This window comes from Paramisgurnus dabryanus, chromosome 5, assembly GCF_030506205.2.
Source record: "Paramisgurnus dabryanus chromosome 5, PD_genome_1.1, whole genome shotgun sequence".
In the NCBI taxonomy this organism is placed as follows: Eukaryota; Metazoa; Chordata; class Actinopteri; order Cypriniformes; family Cobitidae; genus Paramisgurnus; species Paramisgurnus dabryanus.
Window position 1 is genome coordinate 11,747,058 of NC_133341.1, and position 24,227 is coordinate 11,771,284.

Below are 24,227 nucleotides of genomic sequence, written 5' to 3' on the forward strand. Positions count from 1 at the left end.
CAGATTTGTTTCGTGTTTACAAATTGTAGTCTCTTCATTTTCAACGATTATGGCATTATTTTGTCACCAAAGCGAAACAATAGTGTCAGAATTCTGAAAACAAATGTGACACAATCTACAAATAGAAAATGATATTCATCTGCAAAGAAGTCACTTTACATTCATTCAAATTCTGGTTTTCAAGTACAAGTCACTGATTTCTTTTTGTAAATCATGCTTTATATTTGTGGATCACAAAGACGATTCGTAGATCTTGTTTTACATTTGCGGATCACAAGGACTGTGTTTGTGGATTTTTAATCTATTTGTAGATTGCGTTTTGTGTTTACAAGTTGTAATATTTATTTATGACTTTTACTCTGTCCATTTTCAATAATATTGGCCTAAAATTACCCCCATAGGCTAGGCTCTCCGGAGCCGCTGAGAAACCTCTCAAAGGTTAGATATAACATCTCCATTGTGGATTGTCGACTGCAGAGGACTTGTTTGTGTTGAGAGTGTTTTGGAGAAGTTGATAAAGAGCATGATCGCGGAGCAAAGATACAAGATTGGATATAAACGAAACCGCGTCGTCGACGAGAGATGGACCGGACTATGAGCTCAGCTGCGCTCGCTTGGATAAAGTAAGTGGATTCTTTTGTTCATTAGTTATTTTACGTTACATTTCTAGTTTCTTGTTAGCTGTTTTGATTATAAAGTAACAGTGGAGATGACTAAAATACGAGTTTTACATGGTTTCATTTTCTATGACATGTTATATAAATGAATCATTTTTATAGCTACATGAATCAAATGCACAGAATATACAAACTAAAAACAAGATATGTGGTGGAAAATATGAGTATTACCAGCTGAGAAATATAGGTTATTTGGCAAACATAAGACATTTGTAATTATAAATATATTCATGTAATGTGTGTATGTGTGTATGTATTATGTTCATGTATATTACATCATAGTTTCTCATACAAATAGTTGTATGTCTCTAACTTTTGACTCAAACTAAAATCCTCTCTTGCTTTGTGTGTGTCTGTGTTGTGTTGTGTTGTGTTGTGATGTGATGTAACAGGTCTTCAGCTGACATCCAGAGGAGGACTGGAATCTGGAGTGCATTCATGAGCGACCACATTCAAAATAGCAAGTATTTTGTTATAATGTGCAAATGTTTTTTTCTGAAATAGTTTTTTCTATGTGCTTTGGTGGGCAGAGAAGTTCTGAATTGATATACATCATGTAATATGTAGTCCTGACTCATTTTCTTTTGATAATCATGTCATTTTGTTATCATGTGTATATTTGGAGTTTCCAAGTGCACTTTTTCTGAAAGGACGCCTGGACTTTTTTGAAATAAAAGCTCACAGAAACAACATTTTTTGGAGTATCATTCTCAAATTTGAATCACAGCATGGTCAGACATTCAGTTTACCTATATGGTGTCCCCAGGTGTCTCAGATGACCATTTCATACCTTTTTTGCTAAGTGAATGTTATTTAAAGAAAAACGGAAGTCATTTAATGTATATTTTACCTTGTTTTACTCTGTTTCTTTACTACTCTGAGTTGTTATGACTATTAGGCAACAATATGTCAAGTGTCTAGTTTCAAACAAGACCAGAATTATGAATATAGACCATAGGGTTTAAGAGCTGCAGACGTTTTAGTTTGGAGTTGTCGTTTTTCAGAAAATGCTCAAAAATAGAAGTGCTAGCTAACAGGTTAAAGTCAGAGAAGAAGAATATTCTCCACACCAAGGTGTTAGTTAGTCAAATGTCTTAAAGAATGCCTTGAATAACTCTATTAACTCAGAATGTTTTGTATTTAATAACAAAGTATACAAAGTACAGAACATTTCTGAGCAGCAGAAAGTCTATAAAGGCACTGTATCAATTCACCATGCTGTTGCATGAATATCTATGTATTTCAACATCACTTTTCTTGATGGTGAAATTTATCCCTCAAATTTCAAAACGTCTTCCCCGTTACTTGGCAGGAGGATCCAAATCAAAATGCGCAACACTGTCTTCCCCTGAAATAATAAATGACCTAAAGGCACATAAGCGCCTCCCAAATCAAAACCACCTGGGTCCAAGAATGCCTATAGGTTCATCTTTGTTTCTATAGATTTCAATAGATTCTTATAGCTAAAAAGTATAGCACTGGTTAGACAGCTTTCTATACATAAAATATCTAAAAAAAAAATGACAACGAACGTCATGGATTACAGTATTACATACTCAAGTAAAAACAATTCAACAACCCTTGAATATATTTGTTGAATCATTTGTGTTGCTGTTTTAGCAATCGTAACAATTATAATCGCCAATTTTATCACAAACAGAAATGTTTGCAAAACTATAGTTATGTTTGAGGGCAAATTGTAACAAAAAGTGCAGGCTGCTACATTAAGTCAGATATAGTTGCAGCAGCATTGTTCCAACAAAAACATTCACAAAGTACTTGCTGAGGTTCTTGGCATGTTATGATATTGTTAGGGCACGTCTGGTCCAAAAATCATTTAGGGAGTTTGAAGCTTTGGCCTTTATCATATGATTTGCCATTTCTAAAAAAAAACTTTAAGTGGGGATTACAAAAGATTTATAGTAAGTTAACTGCAAAGCGTTTATATTGATTATATGTAAAAACAAATTTAATTGAATTATTTCAAAAGAATAATGCACACAACTGCTTTGTGGTTGTAGACTTTGTGATTAATGTACTTAATTCAACAGAAGTATATTAAACCGTAGAGCTGAGGCTCCTCCCACTGCCTACGTCAACGTTCGCGGCGAATCGCATGCATGTGTTAAAAGCTACCCATACATAGCTTCTGTTGTAACCTTTGTGAAAGAGTTGTCAAACTTGACCAAAAGTAATGCTATTTTTATTTTAAGGATTAGTTGTTTAAAATATATGCTGTACGTTGAAGATGAGCATTGTTCAATGATGGTGTGACCTGTGATTCGCAACGGATTTTATTGATATGGATTAAAATTTCTTCAAGTCATGGAAGTACACTCTGCTGTTATATCTTAGATGCATTTTATGGTAAGTTTCCGTTTATGTTAAGTTTTCAGCCAACTAAACTTACTTTTAGTTTTCAGCCAGACTTGAAACGAGTCTTTGCATGAAACGAGACTGATTTTGTGATGTAACTGTTTTTTAAACAGATTCGGGTTGATTGAAAAAGATTCACAGTGGTTTAATATTGCAATTGAAGATAAAGTTTAACGTTATATCAATGGAGATTTATTATGACGAATCCATCTTTACCGTTATCCTGAAATGAGCCGGTGGGTAATAACCAAGGCATCATTATTTTAGGTTCTGCTCGTAGTTCATCAAATAAACGTTATTGTAAAATGTTGCCCAGCTGTTTATCAAGCAGTATGATTTGATTTAACGTTATAATTGTTATTGGACTTTGACTTCAGTTGCGTTTCTTTATCCAGAACCCCTTTTTTCTTACACTCGTTTTTACTTCAATATAAACCTGAGGTTAAAAAACGAACTGATAAACTTTTCCATAGGCTTTGAAGACGTGTTCAGACTCCTGATAACGTCATGTACTTTTGCGTGTTTTAATTCATTTATTTGAAGTGTATAGTTTTAGGTAGGCTATTCTACAACGGTTCATGCATTACTGTGCGCACTACCTTTGATCTTGTCTACTACCAGACTGACATCAATAAATGTGTTCGACATCATGCAGCGCTGCGCCGAGCGATTAGCTTATGGGATCAAAGTACCGCGAGAGCGATTCTAAAGCATACTGAAAAGTCTGCCCTCGCTGTACTTTGATGTCATAGGTGAATCGTGCAGCGCAGCATGAAGTCGAAGACGTTATGTGTTTAGCCTCCGGAAGTGAAGTATTCACTCACTTGTGTAATTCCCCTCCCTTTGTTTGTGTTTCTGCTGCGATAGGAGAATTGCACACCGTTGTTAGTTAGACCTCCCATCCATCACCATTTTACCATTGTTCCTATTCCACTGGGACAAGAATAAATATACAGTGATCTAATGAAGGGGTTCCCAAACTTTTCTTTATATGGCCCACTTAAATGGGTATAATCCCGGGATCCACCAATACATTTTTAATTGGAAATATGAGGGCACACAGTTTTATTCTCTTTTACAATTGAGAACTTTTCTTTTTTTGTAATTTAATTAATAAAAGTTAAGTTTAATTGCAATATCAAAGTACCTTACGATATATCATATCAAAACTATTGCCATTGTTAGTCATTAGTTGGACTAAATCGTTTTTTTCTGTCAGTCATCGCAACAGCCAAGTGACATTGCATGACCCACCTTATCCCACTGTGCGACTCACAAGTGGGTCCCTACCACAGTTTGAAAACCCCTGAACTAATGTAAACAATGGGATTTGTTTAAAATGGTTGCAGTGTGTCACAGTGTTTCATAGCAGATCATTTCAGAAGTACCATTTATGGTGATAAAAAGCCTTAGAAGTAAACTGTACAATCTTGTAACACATGGTTCAACTTGTGCTTTAGATTGAGCCATTGCACTCACTATTTACCAACCAAATGATTCAAATGAGAAAAGGTTAAGACAGAATAACAGTCTGTACGTTATCAGTGCCTATCTCGCAGTTTGACCATAGCAAATTCTAAACTATTTATTGTTCATTATTGCCATATTGAGGAGAAACCCACTGTCACGTTGTTGTTTCTATTTGTTTATTATCAAATACATATTTGACCCTGGACCACAAAACCAGTCATATGGGTTAGTTTTCTGAAATTGAGATTTATATGCCATCTGACAGCTGAATAAATAAGCTATTAATTAATGTATGGTTTGTTAGGATAAGACAATATTTGGCAGAGATTCAACTTTTTGAAAATCTGAAAACTGAGGGTGCAAAATATTGATAAAATAGCGTTTAAAGTGACTAATATTACCAACTTTTTTGATACATTTGTGGTAGGCATAAAAAATCTAAAATTTTAACCCATACAATATATTTTTGGCTATTGCTACAAATATAATCATGCTTATGAGCTTATGTGGAGGGTCACATATGAAATGAATCTTTTTGTGACACCTCAAAAAGAAAAAAAAAACACTTCAATCAACAATGCACACGAAAACTACTGACCTATTTGCCGGAAATTGCTTGGAGCTTCAGCTAATGTATTTCTAAACGGGTTACTTTACTCCAAAATTAAAATAAGATTTACTCCAAAATTTGTCACCATACTTGCCTTCTTATTGGACCAACCCCATATGACTTTCTTATTAAAAAAGAACAGGAATTTTAATGCTCCACTTTTTACCATGCAGTGCAAATTAAATTCAATCCAAGATTTGTTTTCCTTAGGAGACAGAAAGTAATATGGATTCAAACTGAAAGTATGTGAATGATGACAGCTTCATTAACAGATAAATTGTCCCTTTTAGCCCATAATCCTTTTACACAGTTTTTGTCTTACTCCTTCCCACAGTAACAGAGAATTTAAGTAAACATCAGTGTATCCTTAAAATAAAAAAGAGACTGTGTAGTTAGCAAGTCTCCAAGAGAATAGTGAGACTGGGAGCCGGGGTGTGTCATTGGGATGTGGTACAGTTATTGTTTTTGGGCTAAGCTTGACCACATCTGGCACACTGCCTGACGACACTGCATGGCCCATCCACAGGGAAACCACGGGGCCAACAACCCAACCCCCCAGATCATATTCTCATCTGGGGGATTACATCTGTACTGTACATCTCATGGTAAACTGTTAAGCAACAAAGGAAGGGCAGCTAGTCAGTAGAATATTTCTGGAAGTACACTGTAAAAAATGATGTGTTAATTTTACACACATTGTGTGTGTCATGCCATTTAACACGTTATTTCATGTTAAAATAAATGAAAGGGACGACACAAGTTGTGTCAAAAACAGTAATGGGAGTAACGCGTTACAAAGTAATTCCAAAGTAATTTTTTACAAACTAAAGTTTAACTATTTATTTTTTGTTTTTTCATTTTGTGGTGGTTGGATGCAAAAATAATTTATAAAAATGTCAAATGTACAAGAACCATAATAGATTAACGTTTCAAGCATTTGTATATATGTTTATGATGTGTTTTTGCAGTATTTATAAACAGTTACAGTAGCTGTTTTCCTGTTTTCTACTTTCTGTATCTCAGCCCTGCAAATAAATCAAAGCTGTTTTCCAGCTGTTTGGGAAACACAAGTGTACTCCTATAATATTGTGAAATACTTGTTCACACGGTATATGGCGAAATGCATATTTTTATCCCTCTTATTGTCCAAGTAAACTTTTTCTCATAATTAAGAGTCTTGTTTAAATGAGACATTTTTAAGAGACATTCCTCTGCGTGGTTACGTTTCTTCATGTCATCAACTACAGCTGGGAGGCTTTATTTATAGGGGCGTATTAGGGCTGCCTAATGATTAGTAACGACTATTCGTTTTCAGAATAAAAGTTTTTGTTTACATTATTGTTATACAAAGTACATCAACAAATATTATGTATATATAAATACAAACACATGTATGTATAATTTTAAGTAAAAAATATATTGATTTAATAAATATTTATATTTGTATATTATATAAATTATATGTAAATATAATTTTTTTTATAAATATTTCTCAAATAAATACATGCATGTGTGTGCATTTATATATACATAATTATTAAACACATTACACACACATTTAGTATGTAAACAAAAACTTTTATTCTGCAAACGATTATTCGCAACTAATCGTTAGGCAGCTCTAAGCATAATATTCAAATTACGATAGTTTACATTTTTATTACAACAGTTATTAATGGACGATCATTTTTATGATGATGAGATTGGCAGTATACATGAACCCTGTCGTAAGTTGATATTTGCACACGGATCTGCGCTTGTTTTTGTTAGTGTATGCCTGTAATATGAATGATGTGCCAAGTGTTCATTCAAAACAATGTAGAAAAGTTTAAAGAATAAACTTTTGGACAATTCTATATTAGGGTAACTTTTTATTTTACTTAAAAAAAAAAACAATTAATGAAGTTTAAAACCTTAAACCTGAACATGAAGACTCTAACACATAAAACCTCTAAATGCCAGATGCATTGCCAATGAGTTGCCCTAGCCGATTTTGAGCTTTTGTTGAAAATAGTACCCTTTCATTCGTGCTATGTTTTAGCCTTTATTGGCATCATTGTAAATTGCACTGAAAACAACCATTCATCTGTGGATGGCTGGCCATCACTATATTGGTCTTTATGGCAAGTATGGGTACTTGATGAATTGTACCCTGTGTAGGGTTTCATTAACATATGAGAGCCCTCAGTAAGTGCATCTCATTGTCTTGAATGAGAACGAAGAATGAATGAATGAATCTGAATGAGGGGTCTCAGTCCTACAGTGGCTCACCTCTGACATCTGCATATACAAAACTGCCGCTTTGCCCACCCCCCACAGGCTTCTCACACATTCGCCTGGGAAATGCCCCCATCCTATTTTAGAGCTGGTTCTTTTACTTTTGCTTCTTTACACCCGTAACATGCAGCTTGTCTCCTCATCCCGAATAGTAAAGTTCATCCGGTATGCTGGAAACATCCCTCCAGGACAAATGAAATATTCTTAATTAATGTGTTCGTGCATTTTATGGTGGCAGCATTGTTTGTGCTTTTGCTTTTGGTCAGGTCTTCACATGTTGGAGTCAAGAAATCATTCCTTAGGGATTACCTCACCAAACCCATGCAAACACATGCTCAGCTAAAGTGCAAAGCATTGTGGTTTTAATACAATATGGTTTCTTTTTCTAGCAACTAAAAGTCATGCTGTTGTTCCTTTCTCCACGTAAACACATAAACACATCAACAGTATGTACTTGAACAGCTCCTTACTTGAACAGCTCAGAATTTCTGTAACCTTAAGCAAAATTGTCTGCCGGGAAACGCTTCTGAAAACACCTGTCTTTCTGGAAAAGTCCAAAAATGTTTGTGTTCGTGAGGTTCAATTGCTATTTTGGGTCACAAGCCACACAGTGCTTGTTGACTTGTGTGATGTTAAGAACACACAGTGTTTTGTAGTTGAAGGTCTGGGCAGCTTTCTCCACGTGTCTGCTGACAGGCCTGAATGAGCTGGCAGGTGTGGGGAAGGTTCCAGACTCCATGGCTCCAAAAACCGTTTCCTCATGTTAAATTCTCAAAATGACCAGCCAACATTAGACACACATTCAAGTGAATACATAGTTTTGAATCTTTCTTTTTTTGTGTGAGAAAAATGAGAGATTCAATTAAGCTTAAATGAAGTGCATGCCTTAAAAAGTAACCCAGTTATAAGATGGTTTGATAGATTAACACTGGGATTGGCAATATGAATATGAAAATGAAATCAGTACAAATGTCATTGTTTTTCGTGCCATTGTTGAGTCTTGATATAAAACAAAGCTGTCGCGTGAAGTAATGCCTGTTACTTACATCCTCGGTTCCTCGCTCTATCGCTGATTGCTGCGTGGGCATGTTTTTCTGGGGGAATTCTTCATGCTTTATTTCAGTTGTGAACTTTGTTTTCAATTTCCTTAATCTTTCAGTAACAGCTGGAGATGAAACACCTATTTCTTTATTCAGTTAGGTTATAGTCACTGACCGTAAGGCATTTGGCATAACTGATAGAGTTGCAGTAATCTGTAGCCATATGATCTCCAGGAGAAAAAAAGCTACAGTATGTTCCCACAGGTACAAAATGGTTGCTAAATGTACACATGAGCAATATTATTCTTACAGTGACATTAGACCTGCTCAGATGCTCCAGCTGTCTTGTTGTCAGATGGCAAACAAATCAGCTGGTAAAAATCTGACCTTGAGACTACATGTTCATGATTCAGAAACTATTAAAAGGTGAAATGTGAAGGGGAAAGTTGTTGTGTCTTTTTGTGTGCCCTTAAGCAATGCAAAAGCTGTTGCTGTAGGAGTCGTGCTGATGTTTTGGGTAGTGTTTGCTAATTAACTTTTAATCAGATGTGCTAATCATCAGTCTAGTAAAGACTATATTTTTTAGGTATAAGGACACACCAAACCAACACCATCAAATAGAGCAGACTGTGATGTCGGCTTACATTGTCTGGGTCCAAGCCCTGATACACCAAAAAGACGGCAGCCAAGTAGCATGTCCGATCTCCGTGAGATGAGATAACTTTTAGTACCAACAACCGGTGGCTTTAGTTGGTATAGACCTCTTAATCGCCTACGTCATTGTGACGTCACTGGAGCTGGAGGCAAAACTTAAGGAAGAACAAGACTGTTGTCTTGTGTTTTTGGCTGCCAGAATAGAAGGAACAGCACTTTTGGTTTAAAACTAAAGTTTTACCGGATGCCGGCAGACATTCCTACACAAAAATCAAGACAATTGTGGCAAACAGACTGGACTGCAGTACGGCGTACAGACTGTATGGAGACGATCATAAATAATGCTTGTGTTTGCAGTGCACACTTCATATTGGGTGTGGTACATGTTACCCTTCTTGCCTTGTCTCTGGCAAAATTGTTGTATTGTAATGTCTGAACGTGACCATTTACAACATAGTTGTAGGCATCCAGTGATTTATTAGCCGGTAGCTTTTCTCGGCTGTAAACACTTGGTGACTCGATGAGGTAAGTGTAGATGTCCGGCAACTCCACCCTCGGTAGCCCTGTCAAGTCCTCCCGTGGCTGTTTGGCATACAGGTCAGGCAGCCTGCTTTTATCCGCAAGAGTTAAAGGAACAGTATGTAGGATTGTGGCCAAAACTGGTATTGCAATCACAAAACTTGTGGCTAAAACCGGTACTGCAATCACACAGCTGGTGGCCAGTGCACAAAATGACAACATAAACATCAGTTGAGGGCTGCAACTCCACTTTTTAAATGACAATATCCTGGCCAGAAAACTGTTGTCAGTGATATAAGTATTTGAAATGAAAATGATTTCTTAATGTCTAGTGACATATCAGAGCCATTTTATGATTAATTGATATAAATTTCGTACATACTGTTCCTTTAATTTACAAAAATAGCTGTCACGGTCCCGCAGAGTCAGTGACTGTACATATTCGGACAGTTCCGAACCTTCTACTGCATCCATGTTTAATATCCATCCTAAAACGTGCTAGCCTACGCTTGTCAACATTGTGTCCACTAAGCCCCGCCCGCCCGGAGACATTGCAATGTTTACAAAGTTTTAAAGGGTCTATGCACTTAAAACGGGAAACAGGAAGAAATAGCGCAGAAGCAGTGCTGGCTGACCAGTTTTACACAAATCTTAGTCACCACAGATGAATTTGGGATTTAGGCTGTAATCTGTAATGTCTTATAAACCAGATATTTTTAAAATGTTCACATATGTGAATATTTTTTTGCCGATTAATCGACAGTGATAGTTCCTTGGTTAATGTTAGGGGTCCACCCATAGTCCACAACCTTCAAGTCCAAAAAAAGTGCGTCCATCCTTCACAAATTAAATCCAGGATGATAAACAAAGGTCTTCTGAGGGTAATCCGCGCGGTGTTGTTGTAGAAATATCCATATTTAAAACTTTATTAACGAAAATAAATACCTTCCTGTAGCGCCGCCATCTTAGTCGCGCCCGCATTCAGGATGAGAGCTTACGGAGGCTACTCTGCTGCTGCTCTGTGCCCCCGCCCTCCGAATTTGTCATACGTCACTAAGAAAAGTGCGTACACTACGCTAATACTCTCTCCTGATTACAGAGGAGTCTAAGATGGCGGCGCTACCGGAAGGTATTTATTTACGTTAATAAAGTTTTAAATATGGATATTTCTACAACAACACCGCGCGGATTACCCTCAGAAGACCTTTGTTTATCATCCTGGAGCCGTTTGGATTGTGAATTTGTGAAGGATGGACGCACTTTTTTTGGACTTGAAGGTCGTGGACTATGGGTGGACCCCGTAACATTACATTTAATCAACTGAAAGATCTAAAATATTTTCTATAATATCCGAAAATGTGTTTGTCTGAAAAACGATAGACATATGCAACTCGGACAGCTTGGGGGTGAGTAAATAATGGGTTTAATATCGTTTTTGGCCGAACTATCCCTTTATTTATATATATGTTTGTTTTTATCCAATATTAATAAAAAAAAACTATCAGTCGATTAAGCGGTTATCGGCAAACAGGGAACAACTTTGTTATCGGTATCTGTAAAATCCACTACCGGTCGACCTCTAGGCCAAAGTATAGTCCATTTTTTTTATGTGTAAGCGAGGGTTTGCGTACAGTTCTGATGACTAAAATTGTATTGCAGAGTGCGCGTACTGGCCGCACATGCGCCTACACTGGAATGTAGTATGTATCCCATGTTTTGAACGTCTGTGTTACACCTACTGGACGTCCTACTGGCTCAACGTCTGATGCATACAGCACACTTTTCTGGAAACACTTTAGATGCGAAAGTCATCCTCTCGTTGGTTGAATTATACAGGATTTCCAGGAGACATGGTGTGTGTTGCTTGTTTTTGACGATGCGCCTGAAAAAACACAAAACCGAAAAGTATGCAAGGTTCAAGGCATAAAGTCTTTAAAAGACATTGACGAGTTTTGCTTGTCGCAATTAGTGGAATCTAAAAGAGATATTTTAACTTGTTTGCCGCTGTTGTTTTGAACTTCGGAGACGTTTGGGAATGAATGAGTTACTGGTTTCACATCTGTTTGTTATTGTGGAGACATGTCCTCGCCCCTTAACATGACGCCGCTTAAAACGAAACATTGCTTTACATGTCAGTCATATACCCTCTTGGACAGCCCTTGACCATTCAGAGCAGCCATGGTTTTTAGACCTTCAGTATGAAGGCTACACGAGACTAGCACCATAGTAACTAACTTTCCTTCATTTCCTTGTATATCTTAACTAGGGGTGTAACGATACACCAATTGCACGGTTCGGATCGGTTTATGGTTTTGGAGCCGCGGTTCGGTCTGATTCGGTTCGGTTTGCTGTGGATGTAGGGTTCCTGTCATTTTACCAGCAATGCAGGAACAACAGATTAACTTAACTTAATAACAACAACAACAATAACTTGAAGTTTTCTTTATTAACTTTGGCAAACAAACTTAAAATCAATTAAACTTTAACTTTAGTAACGCAGGACTGTAATTAGCTGTTTATCAGGTGATGAATATCATTCCTTAGCTAAAATGCTGAAAATGTTACTGTTGAAGTCAACTAATGCATGAAATAAATGTACTATGAATCTGTAAATCTGAGTATAATGTGGGTTTATTATCAGTAATGAACTAATCAAGGTAGTCATCACACACGCACGCAGGCGCACAAACACACACCAGAGGTCGCGTTAGACTTTCACTTTTAAAAATTCTGCCATCACTTATTATTCGTCAACTCAGCAGCCATATCACCCTGTAGCCCAAGACAGCTTGCCCACTGAAGCTAAGCAGGGTTGAGCCTGGTCAGTACTTGGATGGGAGACCACCTGGGAAAAACCAGGTTGCTGCTGGTAGAGGTGTTAGTGAGACCAGCAGGGGGTGCTCACCCTGTGGTCTGTGTGGGCCCTAACACCCCAGTATAGTGACGGGGACACTATACTGTCAAAAAGCACCGTCTTTCGGATGAGACGTTAAACCGAGGTCCTGACTCTCTGCGGTCATTAAAAATCCCAGGATGTCATTCGAAAAAGAGTAGGGGTGTGCCCCGGCATCCTGGCCAAACTTGCCCATTGGCCTACTAATCATCCCCATATCTAGTAATTGGCTATATCACTCTGTCTCCTCTCCACTAATAAGCTGGTGTGTGGTGGGCGTTCTGGTGCAATATGGCTGCTGTCGCATCATCCAGGTGGATGCTGCACATTGGTGGTGGTCGAGGAGATTCCCCCATTCATATGTAAAGCGCTTTGAGCACTGAGAAAAGCGCTATATAAATGTAACGATTTATTTTATTTATTTCATGCTTTAATTATAAAAATTGTTTTTGTTTACATGTTCATTTTTAATCATGGACTTACAAAAAAGGCATTGAAGTTAAAATGTGTTTAATTATTTGTGAAGAAGAGAACAGATAAACAGACACCATGCATCACTTTACATGTTTAACATCATGAAACAGATGAATTAATGTTTTTTTTTTCTCACAGTGACAGCGGAGGCGATTAACACGCAAACTTGTGCTGAACAGGCAAAAATAAACAAATCAAATCTCTGTTGCGATTAAAATAGCAACAAACGTGTAAACCCCGTGTTTTTACCTCAGACAGACGACAACATTTTTACATTTGTTCTGGAGAATGACCTCGCGCTCTTCTATTTCACTTCGGTTAACCCGATCTGACACGCAAGCACACACACACGCGAACGCAAGCACACGCACACAGTTACGACAGATTGTGTGTGATTTGTCTACGACACGAATTCCATTCCTGTACTCCACTGGAAACCCAAAATGTTCCCACACAAGAGACTTAAATGTGTCCGGGGGATCTGCAATCTCAGGCGGAGCAGCCATCCTGTGACCTGCGCTCACTCCCAAGTCACGTGACATGACATGACATGCACTTGGAAAACAGTAACTTTGGAATATACTATTTAGAACAGCATTTAAAAAGCTCTTATTAGTCGTTACTAATACAATTTAATCAAATATATGCAAAAAAAATTTAATAAATAGATTAGTTGGTCAGAGATAAGTGACATTAACCTCAACAATGGGCAGCAGGAGGCGTGAGAGTACCGCGACACGACACGGGAGGTTCGCGATTTGTATCGTGGGTGGTGTATCGCGATCGATCGGTTTGATTCGTAATATCGTTACACCCCTAATCTTAACCATAAGCTGTTTTTCAGTTAAATTGATCTCAAAGTGGTTTATTATCGGTGTAGCATATACAACATTAAAGGAGCTGTCCGCAGTGTTTCTACTTAAACTAATCCCTTTTCAATTGCCTTTGTGTGAAGGGGTTGTAATCTCACATTAAAATGATCCACTTTGTGGGTTTTGCTATTACCTCTGAATTTTTTTAATTATTTTTATGTGAAAGTACCGGGCCGGATTTGTCGCGAAATCCAGTGACGTCACCTGCATGCGCGCTCCCGAGCCTCTCGCCTCGTCTACTGACTTTGCGCTCAACAGCGACGACACTGTCTGATAACAGACTGAAACGACCTGCTCCCAGCACAACCCAGACTCCACATATTGTGAAGAAAAAAAGTTATCTGCTGAAGCTCGTAAGACCAAACGTGAATCGGATCAACTTCGGACACAAACACGGATTAACATTGGCAGGGCATTTGAATTATGGAGAAACCTCCGCTTTGTTTTGGGTATAAAAACGGATCCGGAGTTGGCTTTCATCCTTTTGGACAGGTAAACTAACATTACTACAAAGCATGTCAAATATATTTCGATTATGTGCTTTAGTTTTTTAGATGTTGTTTCGGTTTGCTAGCCTTCGCTTTAGCGTGTGTTCGCCCAGCCGTCGTTGATCGATGACGTAAAACTGCGGACGCGTTTGTTTGCGTGCGTCTGCGTTTTAAAAGTCTTTAAACTCGTACAGTCTGACATTGATGGAAACTGAGATTATACAGTGTGACATGGACTTAACTACGATATTGATCGCACAGTGTGGCAAGCAACAACCCTAAAGGACTATTTAAAATAGCACAGTATATACCGGGCTTTACTTTTATGATCGTTTTCAGTATCTTACCGTAAATTTACCTACGTAACACCACATTACATAGGCTAAATGCAGTCAATTAAACGTTGTAGTGGGAGTTTACCTGAGTTTCCAGCATGTTGTGTGATGCTTTCTCCGGTGTGTTACATCTCAGTCTGGCCGTCGCTCATGAGTTCGAGCACGCGCTTGTAAACTTATTGGTTGCAATCTGAAACATCACCGCTAGAGGCCGCTGTAAACTACATACAGCGCCTTTAAGTATATTCTGAACCTAAAGACACATCATTAGACAGAGGACATAAAGTGATAAATGCTTAACATCAAAGTATCAACAGTGTCATACTTTACAGTTAACCAGACAGGAGATTGAAGAGGGCTGAGGATGCTGGCGCTCAATGTGAGGGTCACAAATCATGATAACCTGAGTCCTATCAGTCAGGAAGTCAAGGATTTGGTTCCAGAATGTCGAGTTAAGATGTGGTGAGGAATGTTTAATTTTAAGTGTTTTGTGGTATGCATTAAACCCTAAAGTTCTGTTTTAGCTATTTTGAGGCTGGATTATGCTGACTAGTCTATAATTTGTATAAAAATAACATAGTTTTGTTTTGTGGTCAACTTTGTTATTTGATGGACAATGATGTATACATTGTACATCTCTCTCTCTCTCTCTCTCTCTCTCTCTCTCTCTCTCTCTCTCTCTCTCTCTCTCTCTCTCTCTCTCTCTATCTATCTATCTATCTATCTATCTATCTATCTATCTATCTATAAACAACAGCTATTTTGAAACAAAATGTTAAATAATTAGATGCTGAAGGACTAAGAAAGTTGATTTGAAAGGGTCAGGATTAAAGGGGAATTCCGCCTTGAAATGATCCTAGGGTTAATAACAAACGTGTACCGAGTTCGACCGTTCACTGGAGTTTGTTTTCATGTTAGTCTAACGTGACCAGTGTTATTGCTAAACGCAAATTAGCATGTTATGGTAGCCTTCGGGGCATCAGTGCATTAAAAACGAAATCGCTATGTCTATACTACTAATAATGCTCAAAATAACACCACACTTACACTGTAGCACAATGAGGGTCTCTATATGTAAACCGAAGCATTGAGAACTTTGCAAGTGTACAGGCAGTTTATTAAAAAGGAACACTTACCGTTCACGTCTGGATCAAATATCCATGCGGGTGCCATCTTGGGAAAACTGAACTCTCGCGTGAAAGCACAACACCTGTTCCACAACAACGGGCAACAACGTTTCACGCGAGAGTTTAGTTTTCCCAAGATGGCGCCCGCATGGATATGTGATCCAGACGTGAACGGTAAGTGTTCCTTTTTAATAAACTGCCTGTACACTTGCAAAGTTCTCAATGCTTCGGTTTACATATAGAGACCCTCATTGTGCTACAGTGTAAGTGTGGTGTTATTTTGAGCATTATTAGTAGTATAGACATAGCGATTTCGTTTTTAATGCACTGATGCCCCGAAGGCTACCATAACATGCTAATTTGCGTTTAGCAATAACACTGGTCACGTTAGACTAACATGAAAACAAACTCCAGTGAACGGTCGAACTCGGTACACGTTTGTTATTAACCCTAGGATCATTTCAAGGCGGAATTCCCCTTTAAATCAGTTGTAAAGCATTTCTCTGTTGGAGAAAACAAATGATGAAATGTTCACCAACTGTGGCACATTAGGGGTGTGCAAAACAATCGATTCACATTTGAATCGCGATTCAAGCTTTGCCGATTCAGAATCGATTCATAGAATCCCAAAAATCGATTCATAAATTTTTTTTTGTAATGCCGTGTTACTATTGTCCTGAAATGAGTTTATCTCAGTTTTCCCATAGATGGCGCTGCGTCGTATTCACTCTGACGCCTGCACACTCTTGTCACAGTGTTTCCCAAACATTGACTTTACTTATGGGCGCGCTGCCCAGTTATATTAACAAGTGCCCAAGTATATCTGGCATCAAATTTTGTCTTTTTTGTTTTTCCGTGATGATGACACTCTTTAATAATGACATTTTGTGTGCGACATGATGAATTCGGTGTGCGTTCACGTGCTCTCTGTTTCTCAAAGAATTGGGATGTGACGTGAACAAGCTCATGTCACATTGTATCCTTCATGTTTCTGAACTTGAGCAGAGTTTTACCATTAGAGAACTTGATGGAGCACCCGCGGACCGTATGGTTCCGGGTTTGTATTTGAAATGGTCAGTCGGGTCCAGGTCAGCCAGAGTCGATCGGAGAATGGCCGTGAGAAAAACTTGCGTGCAGTTTCAGCGTGCCGACAGTCTCTATAGCGATAACAACTGACTCTTGTTTTGAAAGTCATGACCACGCGCTGGATTTTCTTTCTCCCATTTTTTTTCTATTATTATTAATAAACCATATCTTTTCTAAAAATCTATTGCACTAAACGAGCAAAGCTCAAGCTGACTCAAGATTTACAAAGCGCAAAGCTGTAATGTAAAGTCCACTGTCACTGGGACAGCAAGTAGACTTTTAAATCTGAAATAATGAGTGGATTTAGCTTTTTTTTTAATCGGCAAGAGAGAAATAGAAAGAGAGGCACTTTTCCTGCTTCTGCTCTATCTAATAGAAATAATAACCATTATAACACCAGTCACATTTATAATCTATAGACCTGCACTGTCTATCATTCATATACTATATTATTGTATTTAATAGAGTTTGATAAAAGGGGTCATCTAATTGCTTCATAACAGTTTTTATTTTTTCATACATAAAGTAATATCAAACTACATTTAATTTGATGTGTTTCTTTTCTTTAAAATTGTATATCTTCTACAATCAGTCACATAGGAAAAAGTAAATTACGTTTACATACTGTGAATTGTTTTTTTAAATCAAGAATCGTTTTTGAATCGAAAATCGATTTTGAATCGAATCTTGAGCCTAAAAATTGGAATCGAATCGAATCGTGAAATTTTGTGAATCGTGCACCCCTATGGCACATAGTGGAATATTTGAATGTAATGCAATAGTGTATCAATATTTCAATCTCTACTATCGGTATTTTTAAAAACCCATCAAATCCTGTCCATGTCCTTCAAAAGACCTCCTCCACCGCTGCTTTATTGTCACTGTTCAGTTGTCTGTCATTTACGGCCATTCGGCCAATGTCTCAAAAGTTAGTGGGAGTGAGAAAATGGCAGAAATTTTAAAAACACCTTCAGCTTTCAAAGCCAAAGTGTGGAAGCAGTTTGGCTTTATTTGTTTTTTTTAATTCAGCTCTATTTTTTTTTATTTTTGATAAAAAAGGAACAAGTATTGCAATGTATCGCAACATGCAATGTATTGTATTGTATCGTGATACATGTAACAAGGTCCATGTATCGTGATATGTATCGTACCGTGAGGCCCTTGCCAATACTCAGCCCAACTTAAGATGGTTACACGGCCATGATGCAAAAGAATCCACAGTAATTCAAAGTTACTGGGCAGTTATTGAAAATTAAACTACAGCCTCGGAACTTGTGTCAGCCAATCAGAATCAAGAATTCAGCCATGCTATGGTATAAGTAAGGGATAATTTATAGGCAGTGGGTTGTTATCGCATAAATAATCCCTGAAAGTGTATCACACCAATGCCTGTACATTATCCCACATATTACACAACTTATCTCTTCATAAGTAATGTAGGAACATTAAATATTAATTTGAAATATTTTATTTGCTCATTTATATCGAATCCAGATCTTCAGCAAAGCAAACCCTGTTTACTTTTGGTTAAAATATGACATTGACAAGACATTGTCACAAACACACTATTTGGTCTAATCATTTGTATATATTTGTGGTTTAATCTTCCGGGTTATGTGTTATTAGTTTTGAGCGGTTGTTATCCGGGAATAAGAAACCTGCAAATGTCGCGACTGGCCAATCAGAATCAAGCATTCCAATGAGTTGGCTAGTAATAAAAACATTATAAACATTGCTTTTTGCCACTAATGGTGCTTTTCCATTGCATAGTACCCCACAGTTTAGTTTAGTTTAGTTTGGGTCGGGTCAGCTTACCTTTGGTCAGCTTGGTTAGCTTTTCCATCGAGTTTAGTAACACTTCGCAGTGAGAGGGATTATATTCGTGTCGTTATATTTGCGCTGCCTGCTGCTGTATCATACAAGTGAGAGCGTTGTTGGAATGCTAAACATGGGAAAAAAACTGGTATGGTGTTCCTGGTTCTAAACCTGTGGATGTTTTTCATCGCTAAAAGGAAGTTTGGGAACTTTTAGCAGAGCACAAATGACAACATGTTTGCTCGAGACAGCGCAAGCTAGCACTAATAAGGTAAAGCTAATCTTTACATTATAGCGATGATGCTGGTAGTGACGTCTCTCTCAGACCAATCAGTGATCTGCAGTGTTTTTGCGTCATATTTGGTATCAGCTCGTACAGGGCCGTGCACAGACATTTTGAGGGGCATTGGCCCAAACCAAAAAGGGGGCACTGGGGGAGGGCACAATTTATATGGTTTTAACAATATGATGTGTTATAGATTAGTATCAGAAAAAGAGAAGTGATTATAATGGAAAATATACTTAATAACAAGAATTAAAGTGTGACAAAACTGCTTAATATTCTATATGATTTACGTGCTGAAGCTTTGAATCCATGTTTACAATTTTGAAGAGCTTTTGCAGCCTTCCTTTGCAGTCTTCTTTTTTTTTGTGAAAACATTGTTTTTTAAATTTTTTGTCTACAAAGTGTGCCAACAACAGCAAATTTGGTGTTATTTATATTAGACAATCACTGTAATTCTAAGAATGTTTACTTGCTAAGTTGTTAGCACTTTTAGAAGACCAAGAGCAAATCATTACCTACAGAAATACAAAAACATACGAAAGCCAAGAGAGGTCATCCACATTTTTATTTTTGCTGCTTGTTTTCTCATGATCTCGAGATAACAAAAGTTGTTTTCATGTTATCCTGACATGATAATCCAAATGCCATAATGTAATTTCCTGTCCATAATATTAGTTTATTTTGAAGTGGACTGCTGATGCATATATGAGCTGGGTTACCACGCGTAGCTCATTGTCGATAGACTTAATAAATAAATAAAGTTTGATGTTCGTGAATTTAGGGACCATCTCTAAAGTAACAATGTACACGTTTCTATCTTCAATAGTATTTAACAGTTTATTTGAATAAAAATTTAAAATCTAAAAAATTTTGCATAGTTGACAACCACATGAACACTTTACAGTTGGTTTTGTGACTGTTTGTTGACTTTAAGTAACTCCATTTTAATGCTGTTTAAAGTAGAAACGTATATGGAGATACTTTATAGACGGTCCCTAAATTCACCGCGCTGAAATGGTCAATTATTGGCAAATCTGTTTCATCTTGAGCGAATCCCTGATCCAAGTAAAATCTAATTTGTTCATTCATGCTAATTTAGCTAAATATGCTTTCGCTGTCTAAAAATTATGTTCTTTTGTAAGCTTTAATCACATCACAAGAATACAACTGTTATCTCGAGAAAAGGAGAAAATTAAGTCGTGATCACGAGAAAACAACCTAGCAAAAATAAATATAGTACACGACCTCTCTCGGCTTCAAACTACCAAATTACTAATTGAGCACCTTAACTGAGGTAATGTAATGAATCTACCTGTTAATACAACAAACTGTTGTCTCCGCCCTTCAAGGAGTGAACACAGATTGTGAGAGATGCTGCGTAGCGGGCGGGAAATCACGAAGTGGATTCCCAGAAAAGGTGGATCTTTAGACGAGCGGTAACAGAACACTTGAAGAGCTCTTTTCCAAAACGCTATAAATCCATTTCAATAGTTTTCAGAAAAAGTACATGTTTTACCTAGACCTACACATTTTGTGAATATTCAATTTATACTGTTAAAATGGTTTTTTTTTGCTCAATCTGAACATGTTGAATAATGATTATTAAATCAAACAACAATATTGTTGATTATAAATTCAAAGTTAATTTTTTTTTTTTTCAAAACGCTATAAATCCATATATTTTTTCCATAAATGTATGTTTTTTCTTTAAAAAACAAAAAAAAAAAAATAAGAGAATATGCAACATATACTCAGGGACTCTTCATACTATAAATGAATAAGTAAATTATTCAGATTGTGATATACATTGGAGCCAGTTTGAAATAAACAGAATTACACATAACTAACTTGCTATTACTTCCTCCACCATTTCAGTTTCCTCCTTAGCAGGGCATTAGGAACCCCTTTTGCTTAATATTTCACCTCTCTCTCTCTCTCTCTCTCTCTCTCTCTCTCTCTCTCTCTCTCTCTCTCTCTCTCTCTCTCTCTCTCTCTCTCTCTCTCTCTCTCTCTCTCTCTCTCTCTCTCTCTCTCTCTCTCGTCTACACACAGCGAGCTCCCATTGATCTGCTCTCAATGACATACCATGTAACAACACGCTCATAATGTCCAATCCAAAAAGCAAAACTTTACAGATGTCCCTGCATTGTTCACTACCCACATTTTGTACTTTTGCACGACATTGGTCAATGTATCAAACGCAAGTCTGTCTATCAGCAGGCTATCGAGCTATTCAGTACTTTTCATGTTACGTTAGCAGGCTTCTTCACAGGAAAAAAACTTTATCGCGAACGTACAAAACGGTATTAAACGAGCCAGTTCTGAAACGAAAGTTGTACATACATTGATCGCCTTGCAAACGGGTACCTTCTCCGGGTGATGTATTAACATGACATTAATCCTCATTTTGAGTAATGAATGAACATAAACAAACATCTGTTCAGAGCGCCGCCATTGGATTGCGTCGAACGCTCATCGAGTTCTGATTGGTCGAGAGGATAAATCGCGTTTAGGCTAAAAATAGGCTCGGCGCTTATCGCGTTTTGGAAAAGAACGGCATCTTGTACCTACATTTTAACAAGGAAATGTAATAATTTGACATAAAACATTCATGGAGCAGTGAATAGGTTCAGTACACAGCCAAATGACATGACAAACTCATTTTTTTTAAAAATGGCGTTTATCGCGTTTTGGAAAAGAGCTCTTCACTTTGACCCGGGTTGGCGGTTGGTGAGAGGGGCACCTCAGCTGATTAGGGCAGAGGGGCAGTTGCTCTAGCCACCGGGCCACCCCCCTGTGCACGGCCCTGAGCTCGTATCGCTTGGAACCCCAACCGAGGTGGTACTAAAAAAAGTATCGGCTACTACATACTGCGACCAATGGAAAAGCCCCCAAAAGTAAGCTGACCCGACCCAAACTAAATCAAACCGTGGGGTACTATGCAAAGGAAAAGCGCCATAATGCTTTGAGAAGTGAGAAGTGAACGTGAAATTTTGTGGTCAAAGCATGACTTGAGCCTGAACTGTTTACTGCCTTTTCACCTGGAGCCTTCGCCCTACATTTTCGACAAATTACCCCTCCACCCAGGATTAGGCCTCCATGGCCTGAGCAGATTGCTCTCAGTGTTGTCCATCTGCATTCACTGTATTAATAATAAGGAAGGTTTCCTCTTGATCTAACATGCTTTGTTGAGTGATGTCACAACCATTCCTACTATGAATACCATGTCCCCTTAAATAACGGCGCATAAAACAAATGGTGTCTGAAAGTGAGTTCTGATGCCACTGGTTTCTGACCTAGTTTATTTCAAAAATGTTTGCTCCATTAAGCACGCTTTTGTGGTGATCTGGCAGTAGTGTGTGTGCGTTTGTGTGTAGGGTGATATCCCACAGACTACATGATATCCTGTACTCCTGCCTCATTAACTAACAAAACAAGCTCTCTTTAGCATTACAAACGCACCAGTTCCACTTATGAATAGATTGTGAAGCATAACCTATTTTTTAGACAACTCAATTATTTTGGCCAATAACGATACCCGTTACTTAAGTCAGAAAAATCACTTTTGTCATATCAAAGCAGAAATAAAATCCATAATCGATGGGTATAGATTATAAAGCACAGATGAGTTACTCTGAGGGCAGTAGCTCATGCTGGAGGGAGCATGTTTATGGCTGTTCTTAGCAAGAAGTCTGTGATTAGTGGTAAAACGGGCCTTTTCGAAAACTCAAAGTAAATTCGTGTTTCCAGCTTGGCATCCAACTTTATTATTTGTCAGTCAGTGTTCTCCAACCACAGCTTTCATTTTTCGAAATATGTTTCTTTTTATAGGAATCACTTCACAGCGTGAGCTTGGCTTATTAGTATGTTAAGCATGCCTATGTGAAAACCCAGTAATATGATCCTAATGGATATAACAAAGACAATTTCAAAGACCACCCTTATAGACGGTCCGATGCTCTTGGACTGAGTGTTTCTGGAGTTCATCACTAGATCTGTTTTACTCTTTGAAATTTCATTCTGAATGTATTATACAGAGCTATGGGTTTAGGCAGTCCCAACTTCCATGATGTCATTGTTTGGACTGTGTTAAAGAAGTTCATTGTTCTGTTATATCTAAACAAAAAAACTTTACATTAATTTAAAAGATCCAGTGGTCACCATATGATATAAGGCTCCTACTTTAATCTTTTTTATTAGGTTATGCATGACAGGATGCAAAGCCTGATTTTAATGATAAGTCTTGGTAAATTGATTCACATGTTTTCAATTCATACCAGGTGGAATCCATAGTTTTTACAGGAGAGGAAGGCTTCTTGGGCTTTCAAGCCCTTTTCACACAGACATTCCGGAAAATACATGGGAAAGGCATCCTGGATTTTTCTGGGTTCCTTAGATTTTTTGTTCATTCACACTGCCAGCCATGATTAGCCGGCATCTGATGGTGCCGGAAAGACACGTGACCTGTTGAAAGTCCCACCCTCTCTTCTACGCAGCGTCTGAATATTGCATATTATTTATTATTTCTCTCTCCAGAAACCACTTGCGTGCATTTTTGTTTATGATAAGATTATAAAGGAGCACATGACGCGCCTTTCTAATGCTGGTGAATGATCTCAGCTTCTGAGTGGATATTTGACGAGCTCCCTGATCTCTGCTTTAATACAGTTTTCAGACATTTCTCATCCTGATTGTTTATATGCATTTAAAACCCGCATTTTGAGGAGCTGAACGATATAGCTTGTTGGGATGACGTGCGGGCATATTTTTTTTTATTATAGCTCAAATGAGCACGTGACACGATATTCTTTTATGCTGCTGAATGATCTCCGTTTCAACGCAGTAAGTAACGAGCTAACTTACCTGATATCTACTTCAGTCCAGTTTGCTGACATTTCTCGTCGTGAATGGTGTAAATCCCTCATTTTAAAGAGTTGAACCAACTTCGTGTTACCATGACACGCGCGTCCTCACTACGGCACGTGCGTCATTGTTTATGCGTTTCATTTATCATTTCCTGATAACTGCTTCAATCTAGTTTGCGACATTTCTCGTGGTGAATGTTTATATGCATGTTATCTCTCGTTTTAAGGAGCTGAACCATAACTTTTGTTGTGATGACGCACGTGTCCTCACTACGACACGCCCATTACGGCATAGTTTCGGCTTCTGGTTCACACAGAGGGTTTTCCGTGTATCTGACTAGGTCCTCTTTCCGGCAACGATTC

The 24,227-nt window shown here is 37.9% G+C and overlaps 1 protein-coding gene and 1 long non-coding RNA gene across 2 annotated transcripts in view; both read left to right on the forward strand.

Annotated features, from left to right (window-relative positions):
- The first annotated feature begins 406 nt into the window (after positions 1-406).
- Positions 407-1,369, forward strand: LOC141282236 (uncharacterized). Its single transcript, XR_012336758.1, has 2 exons — positions 407-623; positions 1,070-1,369. It is a non-coding gene; the product is annotated as an uncharacterized lncRNA (long non-coding RNA).
- Positions 1,370-2,824: 1,455 nt separating this feature from the next.
- Positions 2,825-24,227, forward strand: part of pdzd2 (PDZ domain containing 2) — a 118,874-nt gene continuing 97,471 nt past the window's right edge. Inside the window, exon 1 of the mRNA XM_065267272.2 lies at positions 2,825-3,044. The gene's annotated coding sequence lies outside the window, so the exon portion shown is untranslated. The remainder of the gene's footprint in view (positions 3,045-24,227) is intronic.